The following is a 24,686-nucleotide window of genomic DNA, read 5'->3' as shown; positions in this document are numbered from 1 at the left end:
TCTCTCTGTCTCGCTCTCTGTCTGTCTGTCTGTCTCTCTCTGTCTCGCTCTCTGTCTCTCTCTCTGTCTCGCTCTCTGTCTGTCTGTCTGTCTCTCTCTGTCTCTCTCTCTGTCTCGCTCTCTGTCTGTCTGTCTGTCTCTCTCTGTCTCTCTCTCTGTCTCGCTCTCTGTCTCTGTCTCTGTCTCTGTCTCTCTCTCTCTCTCTGTGTTTGTGTTTTGCATCCACCCTGATTTTTTTGAGGCAGGGTCTCTCACTGCCCCGGGGGTTGCCAAGCAGCAGGCTAGTCTGTCTGACCACTTTATTGATGGAACTTTCTCCGCAGTCCCATTCATCATGGTCATTGTCATCGTCATTGTTGATTCTTAGATTACCCCATTTTTAGCTGGTGAACGCCACCTCAGTTTGGCCCTCTAGTCTTTTGCAAAGGCCTCTAACATCTCTGCAGCATTTTCATGCTCAGACCTGGGAACATTCTCAGACTCCTTTCATATATTCTCTGCTCAAAGCAGGGCTTGGCTATTTCCCTCACAAGGAGCTGAGGTTTCTTTTTACAGGGCATAGTCTGGAGGACAATGGTCTGTGGGGCTGTAGTCTGCCTGCTGCCTGCTGCCTGCTGCCTGCTGCCTGCGGGGAGAGTTCATGGCTTTGGGTTTGGATATTGGGTCTAGGCACCCGTTTTTTTACTTGGAATAAAACCTAGGACCCCATGCATGCCAGGCAAAGCCTGTGTCAGTGAGCTGCCTCACAGCTTCGGGTACCAGCTGTAGGCACTTATAGAGACTGCTTAGGAAAAGGTGAGGTGCACCCTTTCATATTCAGACTAGGGACGGCGCAGCTCTTCTTCAAATTTCTCAGTCTTGTAAATGGAAAGACTTGACACCTAATGGCAAGAAATAAGAAATGTATTTACTTTAAGAGCCCAAAGCATCGTCTTTTGAACTTATAGTAAAAGTATGCTTACTAACACTATGATTAGTGAAGATATTATTAAAAATACTTATACTGTGACTTGGGTTTTCACTCGGTGCCAACTGTGCCATACCCACCCTATCAGTTAACCTGTGACCAGGCCAGTGGAGGGTGGTCATTGCTGCCATTTTAACTGATGGGGACGTGGAGGCTCAAGAACTTGGAAAGCCATGAAGGAGACATCCGGAGCCCCAGCTCTGTGACCCTATTGGCCTCCACTGGCCTCTCTGCCTTTGAGGACTGTGAGCATCTGCCACCCAACTGTGTCTGACGTCTGCTGTGCAGTCGTCCTGAAGATGCCTGGGCACTCACCGTTGGGAAAAGAGCAGAGAACTAAGTGTTATAGGTAGTATAGGAAACTTCTCGAGAAAGATGTCAGCTTCCCAAGTGACACGCTGTTATTTCTGTTTTCTTAGCTAATATACAGGGGTGGAGCATTCTCACGGCTGCCAGGTTGCTTTAAGTCCAGGGAGTGTTAAGGACCTTGAGGGACGATGTCACCAGGCACAAGACTGAACCTCCTGGAGTTTGGCAGGGTGAGTGGCTCCTGGCTTTTGGTCATTAGCTCTCACACTTTCCCCAACATGGTCTTTTCTTTGTACTCTGTCTGGTACAAGTCATAGCTGGCTTCGGTCTTCCCCCACTGCTTCCTCTGCTTATTCCTGTATGGTTTGCTCTTCTGCAGTGTTAAGTTTCTGGTTACACTGGGTTACATGGGGATTTCCTCAAGTTCACATTCACTCCGAAACCTCAGAAGATGACTTCATTTCAGAATTATGACAAAAATCCATTTTAAATGAAGTTATCCTACAGCGGACTTGGTTCAATGGTGTCCTCACAGAAAAGCCACGTGGTGACACAGGTGTTAGTTGGGGACCAGCCAAGTACACACCAGGACAGAGACTGGAATAACACAGGTAGCTGTAAGTCAAGGAGTGTCAAGGATTAGAGAAAAAAGCTACCAGGAGCAAAGAAGCAGCCAGTAAGATTCTGCCAGCTCTGTGATGTTAGCCTTCTGGCTTCTGGAACTTTGAGAGAATGGGTTTCTGTGGTAACCAGTGACCACCAGTAAACCAGGTCCTGAACTGGGAGAGGATTGGAGGACTCTAATGTAAGGGACAGTGAGAGCCATCCTGATGAAGGTGGGCACTGAGAGTGTAAGCCCCTCGAGACACACGAGCGGCCAGGCTGCTGCCCTGAGAACCTCCAATTGCCAGGTTCTACCCACAGAGCACTCTAACTGTCCTAAGTGCTGGACCCGGCACCCCTTCCCTCAGCCCTACAGAGTGAAAAGCCCAAGTCCTGGACTTGAAATCCCACAAATCCCTACCCGGGAAAGCTTCACCTTGAGAAAGTCCCCTCCCCGCAAGAAACTCTATATGAGCCCTGCCTTCTGCTCAGTTCCCTTCTGTTTCTCAACTGAGCAGAAGCAGCCACCCTCCTGTTCTTTCCCCTCCCTGTAAATGTGTGAGGTTTGCTGTACAGTGTGACTTTGTGGTATTCTCTGGCTCCTGGCTGCCAGGACGCCTTTCCGTCGGAGCTGTAATGTTACAGAGAGAACACAGGGTAAAGACATCCTAGGCAGGAAAGCAGCCCAAGTTGAGGCCAAAGGGGAGCTCAGATTTCCAGGGAAGTTGCGTATGAGACAACTTGTCTAGCATGGTGCAGGACCTGTGTGACAGGAGGCAGGGCCAGATCACTCGGAGTCTCCAAGGCCACAGGAGATATTTCAAAGGAACCAGGTAGTCAGTCATCTTAAATGCGTAAGCAAGAATAAGAGACGGTGGGGAGCCACTGTCATCTTTCCAAGTCCCCGGTGGGGCTCTGTAAGGTGATTTCCTGCTGGCATCTGGCTCAGTGTCTACAGAACGCATGAGACATCTTTGGGTGTGTGACTTGCCACCCTGGGCCCACCTTGCGCCGAGATGATGGTGGTGGTAATGGAGGAAGTGCCTCCTCTTTCCCTCCACCTTTGGCAGACCCCAGCTTTACTGTATTAGGCACACTTGGTCTCCTGGTCTTCCAGAGTCACTTAACCTCTGTCATTTCAGAAGGTTTTGCATTAATCTTCTAACCCAGAAAGCCAAAGAAAGGCCTCTTCCCCTCTGCCAACCTGCAGCCCAGGTTCCTTCCACAGGGGAACGAAGACATGGATATCTGGAGTCTGTGTCTCCAAGGAGATAGAAATAATCTCCTTCCAAATCTGCTTTGGTAGTCCTGTTACCTACTGGACATGCTCAGGAGGGTCCAAGGACTCCTAGTGGACCTGGGAGGGATGACACCAAGGATGGAGAACTGGCCCAGCCTGCTGACTATTGCCCGGCCATCTGTCCATCACATTTAGCTTTGCTTTCCTCCCAACGATTCCCTATTTTCTCTTTTTGAGTAGCCCACCACCAACCCTCAACATGCTTACTGCGACACTGATGGGGGAAAAAGAGGACCCGAGGTTTCCATAGCAGGTCAAGGATGCTTGTTAAGCAAACCCCATAGCTCATTCTATGTCTTATCAGAGCTGACGGAATCTGCTTCTCAACTACAGCAGCTTTTACCTGTGACCTTGGCCAGCCATGATCTTTTCTGTGCCTCAGTTTCTTAGTATGTCAAACAGGGGCAAGCATTTACTGTGACAGTTACATAAGAGGACGCCTGCCATGCTCTCAGCCTAGCACCTTGCAGACTCTAATTGCCAAATCAGTGCTGATTAGCTTTCCTACGGGTAGTTGCTTTTATTTATAGGAATGGAGGCTGGAAAGCTGCACAGGCAGTGCTGATCCTGAATCTCGCCTTGATGCTTGCTTGGCGTCTGCTGTCTCATTGAACTATTGGAGCCTCAGCCCCTTTGCTTTAGAATGGAAGAGGCATTCTACACTCCTATCCAAGTGTGTAGAATGAGTTGAGACATCACTTGTAGATGGCTTGTCACTGAGCGAATGGCTTTGGGCGAACAGCTCTCCTCCTTCTGCCTGGTCCTCATCTTGAAAATGAAGACAGTAGTTCTCACCTGGTAAGCTTGTCGTGATGATGAAGGGAGTCATTATGTTGATGATTTGTGTGTGTGCTTTTGTTCATATATGCAAGTGCATGTATATATCTGCACACAGGCATGTGGAGGTCAGAGGGCAACCTCAAGTGTCCTTTTTTCAGGGTCTGCTCACCATTTTTGTTGTTGTTTTGAGGCAAGGTCTCTCCTTGACCTGAAAGTTGGCAAGTTACCTAAGCTGGCTGACCAGTAAGCCCAGAGATGGTGATTTCAACAAAGCTCTCAGAATGTTGTGGGCTCTCTTTGAGGCTATAACCCTCATCCCTTCTGGTAACGAACAGTTGGCCCACCATGCAAGAGGCTTTGGAGGTGTTCCAGGCACTGTAACCCGTGAGCTAGGTTCTGTCAGCTCAGGTTGACAGAAGACCAAAGGTTTAGACAGCCAATGTCACCTGCCCACGGTGACTCTGTCTGTGTGTGTGTGTATTACTTACACCTCTGCCATGAGTCCAGTGGTCTGGGCAAGTGGAAGAGCAAGGCTGCCCTGTGGATCCAGGCTCCAAAGGCACCTGTGGGAAGCTGGACCATGGGGAGCCTAAGCTAGAGTGATGGATGGACCTCAACAGGGTAAACAGTGAGATGCAGGTCAACTCTGGCAGTCAAGTCCCAACCGCTGCTTCCCTCACCCCAGCCAATCTTGTTAACTTGATCTTCTGCCCTGAGTTCCAGCTGTCCTGGGGATGTTCTTCTGGCCCACGTATTATGCAGACCTAACAAAAATGTGTGCTGCAGAGACAAAAGCCTTCATCCTGGAAGCCCTTCCTGCGGTAACACATGCACTGGGAGTTCTTCTTTTTCTTTGCGACATTTTTTTTTTGACAGTCCTATATAGCATTCTCTCAAAACAACAGGGACCCAATAACTATGTTATGATTCCATCGATAATCCGGTTATGAGTCCTTCTTTAGTGCTGTCTCTCAGCAGAGTGGCTTGGCTATACACCACAGCTGTGGTGACTTCATGCGTGCAACGGTCCTGTCTTGTCACAAAAAATAGCATTTCTGAGCAGTTCCTTGCAACCTCCAGCCTTTATGATTCCCCCCCCCCCGCCCCGTGTCTGTGATGCTTCCTGGGTCCTATGGAGAAGGGGTGTGATACAGATGTACCAGTTGGGGCTGAGCTTGCCACACTCACTCGTTCTCTGCCCTCTGGCCAGCTGGGAGTGCCCATATTAACCATCTCCAGGTGGAGGTGGCATATGCTTTTAATCCTGGCACTTGGGTGTAGAGACATGTGAATCTCTGTGAGTTCGAGGCCAGCCTGGTCTACATAGTAAATTCTTGAACAGTCAGGCTATTCAGAGAAACCCTGTCTTGGAGAATACTAAAATAAAATAAGATTCTCCGAGAGGGTTGTGAGCTGCACAGATCTATTGGGATAAGAGTAGATATTTAGATCCTCGTTAGGTGCTGTGTTCATTGGCAAAGTGAGGAGCTGATAGTAGTTGATAACTCCTGGGGGTTGGGGGACGTGGCCCTGGTATGTGTCCCATGTTTCAGTGATTATTACTCAGCTTGGCTGTTCGGAATCTTTGTGGTCTGATAAATTACACTTTGAAAATTGGCCCCGCCCACAGCAGAAAAAGAAAAGTGCTGAACTGTAGCATGTGCGTGACCAGGTGAACTCTTAATGAACCACTGAGCCCATGCAGTGGGTGCAGAGAGTTGCAGTGGGCTCTGGAGTTGACGGGAGCCAGTTTCAGCTCTTACCACTGGGTCCAGCGCCTGGGAACGGTGGCGGCGGCTAATTATGGATGATGCTCTGGGTTTGCCTATTAACTGTGCCTATTGCTTAGTCACTGTGTGATGCTGGTCAATTTATCGACCCTCCAGGGAACAGGTTTCTCATCTGTCAGTGGGGACACTAATAGGATTTTGGTGGGGGGCTTTGCAGAGAGTTAGAGAAGATCAAGTGCTGTTGCGGTGCTGATGGCTGGGGCTGACAGAACACAGGGAGTGGCAGCTGTACTGAAGCAGATGGGAAAGAGCTAGCATCAATCAAGACAGGTGTTGCTATAGTAACAGGTAGGCGCTAGATCACAGTGGCTTAGCATAAAACTTTGCTAGTCCTGTGATGTCACCAAGACCCACTAACAAGGGTTAGGGTGAGGGCCTTTGCACATTAGGGTTTTGCGGAATGTTGACGTGTCTGCAGGATCCCTATGACAGGAATAAATGAAGAAGAAGATGCAGAAACGTGAGCTTTGTCCTGAAGCTCTGGCCAGCAGTGGTACGTGTCACTCACAGTCATATTTCCCCAGCAGTCATGACAAAGCCAGTGGCGATGCAGATGTGACAGAGTGTGGAGGAGAAAAGTAGTCCTGCCTTGTTCCTGGATCTCTCAGTAGACAGCCTTGTAGATAACTGTAAGGTCGTATTCACCCTTCTCAAGCAGGGACAGTGGGTGATGCTATCCCGTGGGTCAACCTCTTTGTGTCTGCAGAGGCCCTGGAATCAGCCACCATGGACCCCAAGGTCTCAAAGAACATGAACAAGATGGGGTGCATCTCTTTCCAACTGTTGTTTCTCAGGACACTGAGTGAGTGAGCATGGTGTCTACCCCCAAGCCATTCAAGTCCAACAGAGATGGGAACAAGCCCGGAGGCTGCGACACTCCCCTGTATCTTCATTCCATCACCCCTGACTTCATATTCATGAGGCTTGCTGGTGAATATGAACCAGAAGGAAAGACACATACCTTAGGACGTCAGCAGTGATGAGGAAGGGACTGGCTATGCTGTGAAGGTCACCACTATAAGAACCTTAGGAGGGGGAGCTCAAAGCGCAGGTTAGAAGTACCAGGAGAAGGGACAAGTGCTTTAAAGATTTGCTTTTAGCTTTGAAAATTCTGCGTCTATATGTGGGTATGTGCACTTGTGAGTACAGGTGCTGATGAGGCTGTTGTCTGCATCTGGGGCTATAGGTGATGTGTGTGAGCACTGGTACCCACACTCAGAAAGAGAGCATGAGGGAAGGAGAAGTATCATCTCCCAGAAGGATAATTAGGATGCTTGTCAAAAGGAGGATGTACTTGCTGTGTGACCCCAAGCATCAGAACATCCATTGCAGTTGGATACACATGTTCTCAGTTGCTCATCTCTTTAGGCTCCCCCCTGGCTCTTGCTATTTCATAGACTTTCACATTTGCCCATGACCTTGGCCATCTTGGGGAGCGCTAGTCAAGAGTTTATAGAGCACCTTGTGATTGGGGTTAGTCTGGCATTTCTCTCATGATTAGATGGTGCAGTGTGGTTGGGGAGAAAGACCCCAAGGTCAAGTGCTATGTCAAGGGTATGAGGTATCGAGATGATTGATGACTGCGAATGCTGAACTCAATCACTTGAGTAAGGTGTTTGCCAGCTTCTCTGCTGTAAAATCACCTCCGCGCTCCCTTTCCGCACCGTGTTTTTTCAAGGGTTTTCAGCACAGAGCTTAAATTTAAGGAGTGCTGTGTGCTGCCCATCTTTGATGGCCAAAAAATCTCTATGTGTGCTATGAGTTCTCCAGATTCTATTCCATTATGATTAATATACGTTATCTATACAAATTAATGTGATCCATTCTGAACTCCACACATTATGACATCATACCCAATTTTCCAACTCAGTTTCTGGTGATGGGATTTCCCACAGGCCTCCTCTCCCTATCCTTTGCAAACTAAGAAGGGCTACATGGGGCAGGCTAGACCCCCACATGGGAGAGAGCAAGGTCTAGCCCCAGAAGCTTTATTCCCTAATAGACTCAATTAGGCTGGAGGAAGTGTGTTGTAGAAGCAGAATATTTACAGAAGGCTGTTCAGGAAGATCTGAACTAATTAGCAAGGGCACTGGGATGGTTCTGTCCATAACCAGTCATGCCAGATGCCAACAGCTGCTCCTGGCAACTGTAATGGGAAGCCTGGGAGACCCAGCAAGGCTCAGAAGGGACACAATCAAAAGGATCCAGGAGAAGCCTATATTTATAAGAAATGCAACAAGAAACACTTGTCTACTTTTGCTTAGAAAGAATCAAAACACGCATAATACCTTGAGCTGGTGTGGATGTCAGAAAAGACGCATTCATTTACTGCTGAGTACAGTAACTGGGCCTCAAAGACATCTCCATTTTTCAGTTGCTAACTGGAACTCTTGGGAATTTATCCTGGACCGGCGTGAATACAGTAAAAAATGAAACTGTAAGAATAGTGTTATCTGAGGCTGGAGGGATGTGCTGGTTCTTAGGAGCAGCACCTGCTCTTCTTGAGAACCCTGGTTCAGTTCCCAGCACCCACACTAGGTGGTTCACAACCACCTGTAACTCCAGCTCTAGGATATTCAATGCAATGCTTTCTTGTGGCTTCTCAGGGTAACACACACACACACACACACACACACACACACACACACACACCTCTTTAATAAATCTTTACCTTATTAAAAGACTATACACAGTCCATATATTTATAATACAGAAAATCAGAATTAACCTAAGTGCTTGGGGACAGGTGAAGTGTTTAATATGTCTGTTATTGCCCATGAGACACAACCTTATGGAAGTTGCTATGGTCCTCGGGTAGCTGGGGGTTCATGTCCCTTGTCCTGGCTGTAACACTGTGTGCTAGCAGACTGATCAATGTTAGAACCTGGCTTAATTTTGATTCCAGTCTTCTTCAGCTGTTGTACGTCTCTCTGCTTTCCTGGAGAGATCTCTCTCTGTGTCTCTGTCCCTGAATGGCAGTGCCCATCATTCCTACATATTGTCTCATCCTTGTTTCTTTTTAATGTGCATTCATATCTTCTCTCTCTACCTTTCCATTCAAACATAAGTTACATAGAAACAGCTGAGCCGGCGGCTGTCACACTCCTGGGCATATGCTCGGAGAACCCTCGGCCTTATCAGAGAGATGTGTGCAGCCCCATGTTTGCCGCTGCCTTAGTCACTGTAGCAAAGAACTGGAATCAACCTAGTTGCCTACCAACAGATGAATAGATAATAAAAATTGGGATTATTTATATATATATACTTATAAATATGGTGCACATATGATTATATATGTATTCACACATATATAAATATTACTCAGCCCTGAAAATTAAGTAAAATGTTTTTCAAAAAAATGGACTGACATAGAATATATAATTATTAAGATATTAAGTGAGGTTACATAATGTCAGAAATAAAAGCACTTTTTCTCTCATACTCTGAACCTAGTCAACAATATATGTGTATATATGTAAATAAATGTGCATATGGACACATATGATATGTAGAAAAGAAAACAAGATAGACTAAATGCCAGGGCACGAGGAAGGACTGAGTGCAGGTGACAGACTTGAGTCCTGAAGGAGGAAAGAAGTGGATTGTTTCTTTGGTGACTCTCTCATGGAATTTTCAATCCACGGTGAAAGCGTACCATCCACCGTGAAGCTCCATGGCCTCAGAATGGCTGCTCTGATTGCTCAGGAGTTCATTGAGATGCACAGACTTTGGGTCTGGTTAATTTCGGTGTGTAATGACTTCTATTTGCAAGTTTTTTATAATAAAGTTTATTAAAAATACTTGAAAACACGTTCAACATCCTTAGCCATCTGGGGAATGCAAATTAAAACTGCTTTGAGATACCAAATTAAAAAACAAAACAAAACAAGAACTGTATCCAGCGTCTTGTTGTATCTCCAGAGGGGAGCCTAGTGCCGGGCAGATACGGAGTGTTTGTCAAACGCTGGAGCCTAAACGCCTATGAAACATGCACGTTTATCCTACTCTTTGGCTTCCACCTCCTCACCCTCTGTTTTTCAAATTGTGTTTATCTATGCTTTGAGAACATCACACATGTGTGCCATGTATGTTGGTGATGCCCGCCACCAACCCCTCCCTCCAACTTCTCTTCCCATCATGCACCCCACCCCCAATGTCATACCTTCCATTTTTCTTTATTACCCACTGAGTCCCGTTGATGCTCCCCATATGTGCATGGCTGCGGGCCATCACTGGAGCATGGTGGCCTTCAAGGCAACACCCCTGAAGAAAACAGGCTCAGAGGTGGAGCACTCAGCCGCCTAGGTTGTGAAGGCCCTGGCTTCCAGCCCCGGCTCTGCGGTGGAATCCTACAGATGAACAGTTTGCCAGGGGTCAGTGTTGTTGTTATGAATCATGCTTCTGCAGACTTTCCAGTGCAAGCTGGCATGAGAAGATGTGGTGTATGTGTGTGCAGAGGTGCACACACAAGTATGTGTAAGTGCATGCACTCCTGCCCAAAGCACACGTGGCGGTCAGAACAGGTGCTCAGCATCTTCTCTTGAAACAGTCTCTCACCAAACCAGATGCTCACTGTTTCCATGAGGCTGACTGGCCAGCGAGTTCTTGGAATCTTCCTGTCTCTATTCACCCCTAATGCTGGAATGACAGATGCATGCAACCGTGCCTGATGGAGACTCGAACTGGTCCTCATTCCCACAATCCAGGCACTCTTAGACACTGAGCCATCCCTCCAGCCCACCCTGAGCAAGATTTTGTGTAGAGATGTATTTTCTTTCCTCTTGGGAGAAAGGCAGGGCAGCATCTCCGAGCCTAGTGTTGGACCATCTGAAGGACCAGCAGGCTATCTTGCAAAGGGACCGTACCACCTGGTGTCCCCCAGCAGTGCCCACAGCTCCTCCACATCGCTGCCAGCATTGCTGTAACTGCCTTGTTTATTCCAGCTGCCTGTCCCGCTGGGTAGGGATGAGCATATTTTCCCGTGCTCACTGGTTATTCCCGTTATCTTTTTAAAGACGTGTCTATTCAGATAGTTTTTGCTCGGCTGCTAGCAGAGGTGTTTGTCCTTTCATTAGTAAGTTGTGACAGTCCCTCCCATTCTTCAGATACGCGTTCTTTGTTCAACCCTGGGCTCTGGGAACAGGTTGCTTTGTTGTTGTTTTTTTGCTGTCTTGACAGTACGTTCTAAAGCAACAACAGAAACAGAATCTTCTAAAAATTTGATTAGTCTAGCATATCTAATTATTCTCTTCTTGCACGTTTTTGTTATCTTAACCCGAGAGTCCATCGCCACACGTTGCATCATGGGAACACACTCCCGAGTCTTCATCCAAGTGTTTTATGGCTCGAGCTGTCATGCTGTGGTCTCTGATCCCCTTGGAGCTAACTGTTGTATGTGGGGTGAAGAAACAGGCCCCAAAATGCTTCACACATAAGCTGCTGACTTCCCTGGTTTTATCTATGGAAAAAATTGATCTTTGCTTATGAAATGGCCTCCACACCCTTCTTGGTTCTCTCTAGAGTCATTTGACCTCAGACATGTGGCTTAACTTCTAGACTCCCAAGTTCATTCCCTGGACCCAGGTGTGCGTCCTTATGCCAAGACTGTGATGCCTTGATTAGCATTGTTTTATGGTGAATTTTGCAAACAGGAAGCAGAGAGTCTCCAGTTTCATTTTGTCTCAAAATTATTCCGTCTCCTGTGAATCACTTGCAATTCTATATGAAGTTTAGACCCTGGGATTTGGAGAGCAACCGAATTCTACATGGAGATCACCAACAGTTACACCCAGATCACAGAGTTCCCCTCAAAGCCAACTAGGAGACCAAGTCCTGTATGTAAAAGCAAAGAGCCTTTATTCTTACACAAGTTTGCAAACTCGGTCTCTCTGCATGTCCAACATATTGGACTAATTGGAGAGCCCCAAGCTCAGTTAGAGTTGGTTTTTTAATAGTAGTAAAGGTGGGGGTGAGGGGTTCCTAAGGTTCAGGACCCCTGATTGGCTGACATTTGTCTAGGGGTGTCCTGGTGAGTGTGTGCTGCCAGGTGATCCTATCTACATTGGCTGGAACGTTAGGAATTTCCTTTGGATGGTCTGTTCCTGGGCGGTGCCTGTGTAGTCTCAGTTTGTGGTTCTTCTGGTAACCAGGTATTGCTTCAGGGTAAACTACTGAGACTCAGGCCTCCATTTAGCTTATCATGGCTGGGTCCCTCCCACACAACCAACGAGCAAAAGACACCTTTCCACTTAGATATTTACACCTCAGCCGGTGACTTTCAGTCACGGTCTTGAGATCCTAGAGCAGTTTTAGCGTTCTGTCGCTAAACTTTCCCTCTGTATATTATTCTTTTTCCTGCCATTGAGAAGTGGAATTTTCTTCACTTTCTCCCTCAATCTCTCATTAAGACCCTAACAGATTTCCTCTTTTCCTAGTGTTGCCAGAGTTGCCTTTGTTTCAAATGTTTATATATTCGTTTTGAGACAAGGTCCTTAGTACAGAGCCCAGGCTCACCTGGAACCCATGATCCCTCTGCCTCAGACTCCTAACTATGGGGGTTACGGCCCACACCACCACTCCTGAGCAAGACTTCTAGCCTAGCTTTACTCTTCTACCTTGTCTCATTCATTCCCCAGGGCAGGCTGGCTGGCTCCCACAGATCAGTTCTTTCTCACGTAAGGACCACATTCCCCAGTTAGCTGTCCTGCTGGCTTCTGCTCATACCCATTTCCATGACTGTAAAATTCTCCCACTCTCTAGTAACGACTTGGTGGGCTGCTAGAGTCACGGGGGCTTCTCATGTCTTCTGCTTGCATGAACGCCCCTCTTCATCTCTACCCGTCTGTACCTCTGAATCTACAACACGTCTGCTTTCTAGTCCGATAGTCTCTACCTACTGGTAATTCTGTCACCCCATGTATGTTTAATGCTATGGATCTAGCTAGAGTCGGGCCTGCTGTTTCTTGTTTTGTTTTGCTTTATGGCTCATTTCTTTTGTTTATTTCTTCCTCTTTTATGGCTTCCATTGGTATTATTAAACAAATGTTTTGTAATGTAGCGTTACAATGTCTTTGCTGCTATTAAAACTTTTCGGAATTATGTTCTTAGCTGTTCAAGGGTTTCCTAAAAACACCGTATCCCCTCCGAATCAGCTCCAGTGCCATCCTTCTGCATAGCTCTGCCTCCTCCCCCTTGGGTGACAGGGCTGTTCCACACACTTCATTTACAAATGCTAATCCAGCCACACAGCAGATATGCGCTTATAAAATTTTATGTCTTTCCAAGCCGTTGGGAGAAAGGAGAAAGATGGAGAAAAATGCACATTGATATCTTTGGTTGTGTGAACCTTCTTTTCCATTGTTTCTGATTCTTTTCACTCACACAGATTCAAGGTCTGCTCCACTGTACCCTCCCCACCTCTATTGCTCAAACAGATTCCGCTCGTGTCTGTCAAGCCACCAACATGCATCTTATGGGTTTGTTTTTTCACATGATAGAAATGCAAGCTTTATTTTCTAAATATCGGAAGCATGCCAACAATTTAAAGGTAAAACTTCTCTTCACGTTTTAATGTTTTGACTTGAAGTAGACCCCCATCATTCCCCCCTTTATTTCTTCCCTAGCCCCTTCCAGCTACCTCCCTCCAACCCCTCTCTTATCCCCTCTCTCAACTTGGTAGCCTCTTTTTCTTTGATTATTATTGATACATGTTTGAAAGAGAGCAAGGAGGGGGCTATGAAAACGTTTGGAAGGAGGGAAATGATGTAATTCTAGACTACAATCTCAAGAGACAAATAAAAAATATTTTTTTCTCCTTGCCCTTGGCTCTCAGCATTTTCCTTATAGTCCATGGGTCACTTGAAGTTTTAAGTCTGTTGTACTTAAAAAAAATCTATAGATTTCTGTAAATCTAAGAAGTTTCTATCACATATACATGAAATACACACATATGTGGTTTATTTATGTGTGTGTGGTGTGTGGGTGTGCCCATGTGTTGTGTGTATATGTATGGTGTGTGTGTGTGGTAATATGCGTGTATGTGTGGTATGTAATGTGTGTGCGTGTGTGTGTGTTTATATATGTGGTGTGGTGTGTGTGTATGTAGTAATATGTGTGTATGTGTGGTATGTAATGTGTGTGTGTGTGTGTGTGTGTGTGTGTGTGTGTGTGTGTGTTCTTGAGTTCAGATATCTGCAAGGTCAAGAGAGACTCGGTGCTCCTGGGTTGGAGCTGAGGTGGTTTCGAGCTGCCTGGCATGGCTGTGGGAACAGAACTCTGGTCCTTTGTAATAGCAGCAAGTGCTGCATAATCTTGCACAAGCAGCAAGCAAGAGCAAACAGCTCCATCTCTCCGTCCATGCATTCATGAATTCCATGGCTTTCCTGTTTACTTCTTTCTCCTCTATTTCCATTCGGCCTGTGTTCCCACATCCCTCTGAACTTCTGCCAAGCATTGGCTCTTTTCTTCAGATTGGGTGATTCCATACCAGGCTTTAATTTGCAAGTTCATCCTTCTGCCCCTTCAGGTGAACTGCTGAGCCCTCTAGTCAATTCTTGTCTTGGTAACTGTTCTCCATTTTGCAGAACTGTCTTGGTAGCTCTTTTGACGCTCTGTATCTTCTTATTTGAGGGACAGGGCTGTCCTAGCTCCCTTTCCTTCTTATCCTCATCCCCTTGATTCTTTGAGCATAGTTACAGTGGTGGCTTTGAAATATTTACATGTTATATTTAAATCTGGTTTGTGTGTTGTTTGGTTGTTTCACAGGGTCTCATTGTAGCCCAAGATGACCTTCAAATCACTATGTAGCCCAGGCTGGCTCTGAATGCCCAACCCTCGTAATCTACCTCCCAAGTGCTGGGGCTGTGCCTGGATGGCCCTGGTTACTCCTGTAGAAAGTGCTCTTGTTGACCACCCCATCGAGAGCCTTGTCACATCTCCCTGTTTCTTTCTGTCTCATGAAGTGTTTTGTTGGAAGCTGGACGGTGAGATCATCTATGACAACACTTTCTGATATCTCTCCTTCATTGGGTCTTACCCATTTTGTATGGACAAGATTGTTTTAATGGACTGAATTCTCCTTCATTGCCGGCTGGTGTCTCAAAGCTTCCCTGGGGGGCATGTCCAGGACATGGCCACAGTTGCCCTGGGATAGCAGTGATTTTCATAAGGCTTTGTTGGTGTCAGTTATCACATGTAAAGGGCAGAAGATGGCATGTAGGGATTATTTTTCTTTATGTGGGTCCTGGGGATTGAACTCAGGTCAACAGGCTTGGCAACAAGGGCCCTTACCCACTAAGCCATCTCCTCTGTCCATGAAGGGATACATCCTAAGGTTGGCGTCTGATATTACTAGCAACAAAATCCCGCTTCTTTCCCCTCTCTGGAAAATACACTAACTTACTGTTTAATATTTACCATGATAATTGATATTAAATAATAATATATTATTGCTTATAATAAACAACATTATTGTAATATATTGATATTATTGTTAATATTTAACAATCCCCTCCATCATCCTTTATTGTCTGCACTTGCTAAAGGAATTCTTAGCCTTGATGCTTTTCCACATTTGTTTTGCAAATGGGGTTGATTCCCACAGGGAGACATTGGGAGCCTCTGTCTAAACCTATTCTTTCTCGGGTGAGACTTCTTTGCCACAACTCTAAAAGCAGGTATAGATGGATGGCAGACAACTTTCAGAGTCACCCAGCCTAAGAGCCAAGTGCTCTGGGAGGCCAGCGGCATCCCAGGTCTTTGCAGTTGGCATCTCTATCCAGGCAATGCCCTGCTCCATAAAGCAGGACCGGAATTCACAGGCCGATGGTGTTTCCAACAGTGTCACACTCAGGATAAAGACCTCATGTCTTCAGTGGGACAGGCAGAAGTAGGAACCCCTACTTCTCATCCACACTGTGAAGAGGTTGGCCTTGGCAGTGGACCCAAGGGACATCTTGGGAAAGGTTGGTGCTCTGTATCACAGCCCTTGACTGATCTCTGGCAGAAAAGGAGTCCTTTGCTCTTGAATGTACTAGAGCAGGGATCTAAGCTCCTGTCTTGCTAAGCTGGGAGAGATGAGAGGGAAAGGGAGAAGAGGAGGTGTCTTAGTCATTGTTCTATTGCTGTGAAGAGACACCATAGCCAAGGCAACTCCTATGAAAGAAAGTATTTTGTTGGGGGCTTGCTTACAGATTCAGAGGCTTAGTCCACTATTATCATGGTCTGGAGCCTGGCAGAATGCAGGCAGGTGCTGGAGCAGGAGCTGAGAGCTACATCCTGATCGCAGGCCTCAGGAAGAGAGAGACGCTGGGCCTGTCTTGGGCTTTTGAAACCTCAAAACTCACCCCCAGTGACACACTTCCTCCAACAAGGCCACACCTCCTGATCCTTCTCAAACAGTGCCACTCCCTGGTGACTAAGCCTATGGCGGCCATTCTTACTGAAACTACCACAGGCGGTTTCAAGCTGAAATACTTAATGCTTTCTCTTTAGCTAAGTTACAGGAGAATGTCTGCATCTGTGTCTTCATTTGGTATATGTTCTCAGGTCTATTTACAGAGTGTGAAAATGTTAGGTGCTTAAAAAAATAATGCTTTCATTAACTTCACAGTTCTGCAGGGAAGCAGGTCCACAGAAGTCCTACTATCCTGCCAGAACTGGATCTCTCTAGGTTCACTTCTGAGATGCTTAATTTTGCACCCAGCCTTTCACTGCCATTAGGAAATGGTACTCTCTCTCTCTCTCTGAGTCCTTGCTCACTATCTCCTGTCTCTCCATCTCCTTCCATCCAGGTCTTACAGTCATGTTGGTACACAATCAGCCACTGCACAGGGTTGCAGACACTTGCTTTTCTGTAACTTCTCCCTGAGAGTTGTGCCTCCTTCAGGATATATCTGCTGTTTCTTACACCAAGCATTACCAAGGTATTGGGTACCTGTTAGGTAATCAAAGAGTTTCTGGAAAATTCCACATACCAGTTTTGTTTGTGCTACCCCCCTCTTTTTGTGAGGGGGTGAGGAACGGGGGAGAGGGAGAGAGAGGGGAGATAAAGAGAGCAGGGGAGTGAGAGAGGAGAAAGAAAAAGAGGGACCCAGAGAGAGAGAGAGAAAGAGAGAGAAAGAATGAGGGAGGGAAAAGGGAGGGAAGAAAAGAGAGAGGGAGGGCAGGGAGGAAGGGAGGGAAGTAGGGATGGAGGAAGGAAGGGAGATGGGCAGAGAGACATACAGAGAGACAGACGGGAGATTCATGAGGACAGAATCAGTGACAGAAATAGCGAACTGTAATTTATACATAGCAAGTGTTTTCCCCAGTACTTTCTACATATATTAATTCCTAATGTAATCTTCACGGCAACCCGATTATGCATCCGTTAATAAGCTTAACCTTATTATTTCTCATTTAGGATGAGAAAACAGACGCAGAGCCTTGAGTCATCCGCTCAAAGTTGTACACTTGTACATGTCTGGCTGGAGTTTGAGCTTGGGCAGCCTAATTCCACAACTGCCATGAAGAATTGTCCAAAGAGCCTATGCCCGACACAGTAGGTGTCAAATAATTAGTAACTGAATAAGTGCTTGCATCAAAAAATCCAAACTTTCGCTGACAGAGGGAATGACCCATTTTCTATCCAGCTTTCTCTCATGTAGGATTGCTACCTTCCTTGAAAACTGAGATCTGGTCAAGCACGGTGGCACACACCTTTAATCCCAGCACTCAGGAGGCAGAAGCAGGAGCATCTCTATGAGTTCAAGGCCAGCCTGGTCTACAAGAGTTAGTTCCAGGGCAGCCAGTTCTACAGAGGGAGTTCCAGTACAACCAGGGATACATAGTAAAAGCCTGTCTCAGGTTGTTTTTGTTTCTGAGATTTGAGATAAGTGGGTGGCAGAACCTTGGATGTTATCACGTGACCTCCTCAGAAGGCAAGGAGCTGGTTGTATGCTCGGCACCCACATTCAGCACGTCCTCACGACCAGCTGTATATAGAGTCTCTTCCATCACCATGAGTCACACTGCCATTTTTCTGGCCTCTGCACACTCTTGCTCCTTAGAGCAGGCTCAGCTCTGCTGTCTTCTTTACAGAGCATGCTCACATCCTGGCTCAGAGTGCATTCTTTCTCAGCGCATCTGCACAGCTAGAAGTGCACTTCCAAGGGAGTGATGGCTGCTGCCTTGATGAACTGCTTGGCTCTGAAGCCCCACCCCTTTCTTGACCAAGTCTCAGATGTCATTATTATTATTCCTCAGTCTCCCAGTGGATGCTCACATTCATGGACATGTAAATATGACTAAATGACACCCCGGCATTTGGGACTTTATTTTATGAGCTTATGGAGTACTGACATTTAATTTTTAAATAAGATGTGAAGTAGTGCTAGCATCTCATACTTACTATTAGTTTATTTATATTTTTTAAAATGTAAGTGTGTGTTACACGCCCCCCCCGTGTGTGTACGTGTGTCTGCATTTATCTGCAGAGACCAAAAGGCAGCATCCTCAGAGCTGGAGTTACAGATGGTTCTGAGTTGCCCACTGTGGGTACTGAGAGCTAAATTCAGATCCTCTGGAAGAGCAGTAAGTGCTCTTAATCACTGGGCCATCTGTCCAGCTTCCTTTGATATCATTGTAATGGAAAAATGACATGTTTAGAGTGTATAAGTGGGAAACCTGTAATTCCTCCCTAGATGAATAACTAGAAGATGTGTAGAACCCAGAAGGCATCCTCAGCCATAGTTCTCATCCAGAGGTGACCATTTCCTCTGACATCCCTCACTATAAGAAAAGTTGCCTGTTTGGGGTCTTCATGTTAAACAGAATTGGGATGCATGCCATGTGTTTGTCATCTCTTGCTCATTACTGTCACTGAGAAGTGTCCACTTTGTTTCTTTTCATTGCTATGTAGTTTTCCTTTGTATGAGTTTCTCATGGAACACTTCTTCATTGTTAGTGTTCCATTGTGTGAGTACAGCACAGAACACTTCTTCACTGCTGTATAGCGTTCCATTGTGTGAGTACACCACGGAACACTTCTTCATTGTTAGTGTTCCATTGTGTGAGTACGCCACGGAACACTTCTTCATTGTTAGTGTTCCACACCATGGAACACTTCTTCATTGCTATATAGTATTTCATTGTGTGAGTACAGCACAGAACACTTCTTTACTGCTGTATAGTGTTCCATTGTGTGAGTACACCATGGAACACTTCTTCATTGTTAGTGTTCCACACCATGGAACACTTCTTCATTGCTATATATTATTTCTTTTTTTAAATTTATTTATTTATTAAAGATTTCTGTCTCTTTCCTGCCACCACCTCCCATTTCCTCCCCTCCCCCAATTAAGTCCCCCCCCCTCAGCCCGAAAAGCAATCAGGGTTCCCTGTCCTGTGGGAAGTCCAAGGAACCCCCACCTCCATCCAGGTCTAGCAAGTTGAGCATCCAAACTGCCTAGGCTCCCACAAAGCCTGTGCGTGCAGTAGGATCAGAAACCCATTGCCATTGTTCTTGAGTTCTCAGTAGTCCTCATTGTCCGCTATGTTCAGAGAGTCCAGTTTTATCCCAGGCTTTTCCAGACCCAGGCCAGGTGGCCTTGGTGAGATCCCAGTAGAACATCCCCATTGTCTCAATGTGTGGGTGCACCCCTCGCGGTCCTGAGTTCCTTGCTCGTGCTCTCTCCCCTTCTGCTCCTGATTTGGACCTTGAGATTTCTGTCCTGTGCTCCAATGTGAGTCTCTGTCTCTGTCTCCTTTCATCGCCTGATGAAGGTTAATATTCAGGAGGATGCCTATATGTTTTTCTTTGGGTTCTCCTTATTTAGCTTCTCTAGGACCACTAATTATAGGCTCAATGTCCTTTGTTTATGGCTAGAAACCAAATATGAGTGAGTACATCCCATGCTATATAGTATTTCATTGTGTGAGTACATCACAGAACACTTCTTCACTCCTGTATAGTGTTCCATTGTGTGAGTATGACATGGAACACTTCTTCACTGCTGTATAGTAATCCATCGTGTGAGTACACCACAGAACACTTTTTTGCTGCTATATAGTGTTCCATTGTGTGAGTACACCACGAAACACTTGTTCACTGCTGTATAGTGTTCCATTGTGTGAGTACACCACGGAACACTTCTTCATTGTTAGTGTTCCATTGTGTAAGTATACTACAGAGCACTTCATTATTTTATTGATATCAGGGTGGTTTCCAGTGTTTGATTATTATAAACAATAAGCAAATCTTTGTGTTTTTATTCATGTTTACTTAGTGTTTTGGAATAATTCATTTGGGGGTGCAGGGAATAGATATACAACTTTATCAGAGTTTTGTAAACCATTTCATGCAACAATTATCTATCTACTTTTTGTGTTTGAGATATGAGTTTTGAGACTCTCTGACTCTTGTTCCTAGTCAGTTTTTGATGCTGCCACGTTTTCCGTATGCCTTTTCACTGTACATACAGTGTTTTTTAATTTCTTGTTTATATTCTTCCTGGTAACTTATGACACCAGATTTATTTTCATGAGATAATTTGTTATTTACATGTATTCATTTATTATTTATTTTATGCGTATAAATGTTCTTGCCCAATGGTATGTCCATGCACCATGTTTATGCCTGGTTCTGAAGGAGATCAGAAGGGGGCACCAAATCTCTTGGAAGTGGAGATATGGATGGTTGTGACCCACTCTGTGGGTGCTTTGAACTAAACCCAGGTCATCTGCAAAATAACAGGTACTCTTAACTCCTGAGCCATCTCTCCAGCCCGTATGTGCATATTTCTAACTCCCAGACACTTATCTATTTATTTTGTATTCATGTCTGAGTGTGCCTGTGTGTATGACATCTGCACACGTGTTCAGGTTCCCAGAGGAGCACATTGACCGTCCTGCTTTGTCACTCTCTGCCTTATTCCGTTAAGACAGGGTCTCCCTCTGATCCTAGAGCCAGGCTGGCAGGCTGCAGGCTCCAGCGAGTCTCCACTTTCTCACCCCACGTCACTGGGGTTACCTGAAGACATACCCATACTTTTATGTGGGTGCTGAGGACTTGAGTGCCAGTCCATCTGCGTACTTGTAGAGCAGATATTCTTCGCCACTGAGCCATCTCCACAGCCCTTCCAGTTATTGTGTGCTGTGTGTCTACAGGACTTTTGGCCATTTGAAGGGGACAGTCATTTTCCACTTTCGGCTGTGAGCCTAGCCTTTAATGGCCGAGCTCTCCAGTCCTCCATTGCACTTTCTAGTCATAGGGCTTATATGATTGACACACATGACACCTGATTCCTTCCCAGGAACACACATTCTGACTGCTGCCTTATTATTTTTAGTGGTGTATTTTGAATATATCAATAGAGGCTTGAGATCCCCACAAGATCCAATTTGTGGATTAAAAATTATAGAGGGGCGTAACACCCTCTGATCTCTATGGGCATCTCTATGCATGTGCCTCATATAGACTCAGGTAGGCACACAAATACACACATCAGTAAAGATATAAAAATGTGATTGCTTGAGCTCACTACTGCTGTGGAATAATCTTTCTGTACACTGTGAACATGTAGTCCTCTCATTGGTTAATAATAAAGCTGAATTGACCTATAGCCAGGCAGAATAAGGCTAGGCAGGAAAGCCAGTTGGAAATACAGGAAGAAAGAAGTCAGAATGGGGAAAGATATGAGCCAGGCACCAGAGGAACAAGATGTGCTAGAGAACAGGGGAAGCCACAAAGCCACATGGCAAAATGTGGAGGAATAAAAATGGGTTAATTTAAGTTGTAAGAGCTAATTAGTACTAAGCCTGAGCAATAGGCCAATCATTTTGTAATTAATATTAGCTTTTGTGTGATCATTTGTGGCTGAGTGGCTAGGACAAAAGAAAAGCCCTGCCTCCGTTCACACACCACCCACAGCTGTGTGAGAGCTCAAGCAGCCATTTCTTTCTGTTGTTAATATTTTTGTTAATTCTTTGAGGCTTTCATCTAATGTATTTGATCATTTTCACCCCAATTCATCCTCAACCCCTTTTAGATCCATCTTAACCTCCATACTCCCTAATCTTCCCCACTCCAATACGTGCACCTGTACACCCCTGCCAGAAGCCACATCTTTAAAGAAAACTGATTTCCTCCCTTCAAGGAGCCACCAGCCACCAATAGCTCTGTCGCTGGAGTTTCTTTAGCCCCCTCCCACCACATGTTAGTATGTTCAGTGGGTTAGTCTTGTGCAGGCAACTACAGCTGCTGTGAGTTCACAGTGCAGGTGCCCCATCAGATCCCATCGGGTCCCGTTAGGTCCGGGCAGGTCCCGTCAGATCCTGTCAAATCCCTGTCAAGTCCTGTCAGGTTCAGTCAGGTCTCATCAGATCCTGTCAGATCCCTGTCAGATCCTGTCAGGTCCCGTCAGGTCCTGTCAGGTCCCATCAGGTCCCGTCAGGTCCCATCAGGTCCCATCAGGTCCTATCAGGTCCCATGAGGTCCCATCAGGTCCTATCAGGTCCCATCAGGTTTCATCAGGTCCCATCAGGTCCCATCAGGTCCCGTCAGGTCCTATCAGGTCCTGTCAGGTCCCATCAGGTACAGAAAATAATGTTTTTCTCCAGTTTCCCTGGCCTCTGGCTCTTACATTCTTCCCTCTTCTGACATGGTCCCTGATCCCTGGGGAGGTCAAGCCTCCACTTCTTAAATCCCATGGCGTACTCACCCAGTTCAGCTACTGATCAGGATACTTGCCTTAGGCAGTGGCTCTCTGCCCAGCAGCACATTTGAGTCACTTGTCCCAGTGACTGGTTAAATTGTGGTAAGGGAGATGATAGTGGACACATCAAGGCAGACCTAAGGACATCCACTGTAGGGTTAGCAGTAGGGATCTTATTACCAAGGAGCAGGATGCAGGTAAGCGGATGTAAAGTGAGTGACAGAAAAAGTGGGGGCTAGGTGAGATCTTGGCTAAGCTGATCTTGTGGGATTCTCTGTGCGGACAAGCCAGAGTCATCAGGCCTCGAAGTGGGGACGGTAGGAACAGGATCATACCTGTAGGGTGGGAAATGCTTGTGGAACTAACCTCTGGGTTTTAAAATTAGATTTTTTTTAAATCAGCAATTACTGTCATGGATAGAGAAGGTTCAAAATGTTGACTAGAGTTTGGTCAGCAAGGAGATTTTTATCATCAAATAGAATCACATGTGGGTATAGAAAACTAACAAAGGGGTGGGAATCTCAGATTCAAAACTGCCACCTCATATTCTCTCTCTCTCTGTATATATGTATGTGTGTGTGTGTGTGTGTGTAAGTGTTCACACACACATATATATACTTATCTATCATCTCTCTACCTACCAATTATCTATCTATCTACTATCTATCTATCTATCTATCATCTATCTATCTATCTATCTATCTATCTATCTATCTATCTATCTATCTATCTATCTATCATCTATCTACCTATCATCTATCTGAATAGTTTTAAACCTCATACTTGTGTTTATCTTTAGTTTCTTTTTTCTTTCACCATCTCCTTCCCTTCCTCTCTGAACTCTTCCTTTCCCCTCCCCTCCCCTCCCCCTCCCCTCCTTACCCCTCTGTTTTCATTATCCCCCTCTCAGTATGTTTGTGTCTTCGCTCTAGTTCTACATCTGCCTTTCTAAGTTTCTCTTCGTGTTCTTCCTTTTCCTGGGTTTGATCACATGCACATCCCTATACATCCTGCCCTGGATTTCTCTGGCTCTCCCCCATCTCTTCCAGCCTGCCTGGACCATCTTCCCACTGTGCGTCTGAGCACATGTGTGTGCCTGCTGTGTCTCCGTTTTCCTTCCTCTCCAGTCTTCCATCTCTCTGGTAAGCACACCTCTACTCCAAAGCTCTGCAGCTTCTCTATAAACACAAGCTCAGCTGCAGAGACGCTGCAAACCCCACCTCCACCACTGTGCACCTTAGGATGCTCAGCCTTTCTTCAGGAACCCGGGTCTGGGTCTGTCCTGCCTCTGAGCCTGATTTATCTGGGTCCCTCAGCCTCACACGTTGCCAGAGATAAGGGGTTGACTTGGACATGACCTTCAAAAGACTAGATAAGGAGCAGAGGCTGTGTGGGGCTGAGGCCGACTTTCCTGACATTGACTTTGAAAAGCTGCAGCTCTCTTAGGGTCTCTGTGCCCATTCAGTTATTAGGACAAGCAGATTCACACTTTTCTTTGAGCTGATATCAATTCATCATTCAGTAAATTATTAGCTTAATGTGTACTGGCCAGTACCTTACACCAAATTGTCCCTGACCTTCAGAATACAAGTAAGTCTTATGCCGTGGACGGCATACCTTCTGTGTTTAAATGATTCGATGTATACAAAGAACATTGTAGAAGTCCTGGCAACAAGAGAATAACTCATTTACTGATAAAGACCATACCTCCTTGTAAATATTATAGCTATTAATCAATAACTATTATAAGACTGGATGCCTGATTCCCTCTATTTGGGGAGATCGTTACCAAGCAGTGTCATGTTGCTGTTGGTGGCAGGGGTAGGGGGCGGGACAGTGGTCTCACTTATTAATTCTGCTGCAGTGAGCCCTTTAAGCACCATGCCCCCTGTTGCTCACGCATGCACGCATGCCTATAGTCACTCACTGATTCTTCTAGTATGTTCCTAACTGAGCAGACCCAGTGTTACAAATGGCACATCTGATTAATGGCCACAGAGAGCTCAGGGGAGGAGCACAGAGAAAGACATTGGTTAAGTTCATGGTACCCACCATGTCCCAGGAAATCTAACCCACCCAGAGGAATTCAGGAAGGCTTTCCAGAAGAAGGAATCTAAATGCTGAGGAGGGGCTGCTTTGATGAGGTCTTTACCACACTTTCATGTTTTCCTCAGTAGAGCATTGTGTTCAATACACGGTTGGGCCTCGTGCAGTCAGTGAGTAAAACTCCACACTGAAGACAGTTC

The sequence above is a fragment of the Microtus ochrogaster genome, chromosome 2 (assembly GCF_000317375.1).
Source record: "Microtus ochrogaster isolate Prairie Vole_2 chromosome 2, MicOch1.0, whole genome shotgun sequence".
Lineage (NCBI taxonomy): Eukaryota > Metazoa > Chordata > Mammalia > Rodentia > Cricetidae > Microtus > Microtus ochrogaster.
This window is presented reverse-complemented; position numbering follows the sequence as displayed.